The sequence below is a fragment of the Cebus imitator genome, unplaced genomic scaffold (assembly GCF_001604975.1).
Source record: "Cebus imitator isolate Cc_AM_T3 unplaced genomic scaffold, Cebus_imitator-1.0 Scaffold805, whole genome shotgun sequence".
Lineage (NCBI taxonomy): Eukaryota > Metazoa > Chordata > Mammalia > Primates > Cebidae > Cebus > Cebus imitator.
In genome coordinates, this window is record NW_016108120.1 from 16,675 (window position 1) to 18,125 (window position 1,451).

Sequence of the window (1,451 nt, forward strand, 5' to 3'; positions counted from 1 at the left end):
AAAAAAAAAAAAAAAAAAAAAGAAAACCACAGCCCCTCCCTGAACTGGAAAGTGGCATCCACAACGTGAAGGGGAGAGGCCGTGGGGAGCAACGTTGAAATGAACACACACGACGTGTCACGCCGTCTTCTGTGGGTATCAAATGTCGGAAAGTAAAATAGGGACAACATGAAGAGCCGGCAGGATTGACAAATAAATCCCAAAGCGTCACCTGCACAGCTCAGCGGAGGCCTTCCCCTCCCCCACCCGAAACCCTCAGCCCAGGCCTCGCTCTCTCCCGCTGTGGCCAGAGGTCCACGTCCTTCCTGCAGCCCAGAGTCCGGTATACCGCAGGTGCCTAATAAACACACACCCCAGCTGCTCAGACCAGCGGGTCCGGTTCGTGGCGGAATGCAGACTGGCCCCCTGGTGCCTTCTGGCCCTGAAGGGCCGGGCGGGTCCACACCCTCCACCCTGTGGCTCCCGGGAAGGGCGGGTACAGGAGTGTTTGCCGAATGAGTGGACGGACGTTTACACAGCAGGATTTATAACCCACATCAGACGTCAACTCTGGGAGAAACAGAGCCATCCACCCAGTGTCGGGCAGGTGGCGGGTCTCCCGGCGGGGTGCGGTGGGGCGAGGGTACCCCCTTCTCCCCTGATCATTCCTCCCTGGTGATTCACTGAAGCCAGGTGGGGCCCAGGGCCTGGCTCTTGGGTTCAAGGCCACTGGGTCCACTCCCCTGCTGTCCTGGGCCTCGGTGCCCTGCCCCCGGAGAGTGGGCAGAGCCTGCAGATTCAGCTACCACACCCGAGGGGCTGAGATGCCACCGGGCACCCCGCGCCTGGTATACAGTAGGTGCTCAATAAACGCGCTCTTGGTGGTTGTGCTGGTTGCTGATATGACAACTTTTTTTTATTTTTTGGAGACGGAGTCTCACTCTGTCCCCCAGGCTGGCGCGCAGGGGCGCGATCTCGGCTCACTGCAACCTCCGCCTCCCAGGTTCAAGTGATTCTCCTGCCTCAGCCTCCCGAGTGGGTGGGACTGCAGAGGTCCCCAACACGCCCGGCTGATGTTGGTGTTTTTGGTAGAGACGGGGTGTCGCCATGTCGGCCAGGCTGGTCTTCGTCTCCTGACCTCCTGATCCGCCTGCCTCGGCCTCCCAGGGTGCTGGGATGACAGGCGTGAGCCCCCGAGGCCGGCCGCTGTCACAGGTACATAGCCCCAGTAACGCGGGGGGCTGAGGCAGGAGAGTCACTGGAACCCCGGAGGTGGAGGTGGCAGTGAGCCGAGACCGTGCCACCGCACTCCGCCGAGGATGCCGGGATCTCACGGCAGGCATTCACAGGGCCTCACCCCTGCACGGCCTCACAGTGGTAAGGACCTCACCCCTGCAAGGCCCCACGGTGGTAAGGACCTCACCCCTGCACGGCCTCACGGCGGTAAGGACCTCACCCCTGCAAGGCCTCAC

At 61.8% G+C, this 1,451-nt stretch overlaps 1 protein-coding gene across 5 annotated transcripts in view; it reads right to left on the reverse strand.

Moving 5' to 3' along the window:
- LOC108297497 (mitotic spindle positioning) overlaps positions 1-1,451 on the reverse strand; it is a 12,422-nt gene that overhangs the window by 7,173 nt on the left and 3,798 nt on the right. The window contains exon 2 of one of the 5 annotated variants that reach the window (XM_017520144.2): positions 212-219. The exons of 3 other annotated variants lie outside the window; for them this stretch is intronic. The gene's annotated coding sequence lies outside the window, so the exon portion shown is untranslated. Of the gene's footprint in view, positions 1-211; positions 220-352; positions 572-1,451 lie in introns of those variants that run through there. One more of the 5 variants, XM_017520145.2, reaches the window with a different exon arrangement.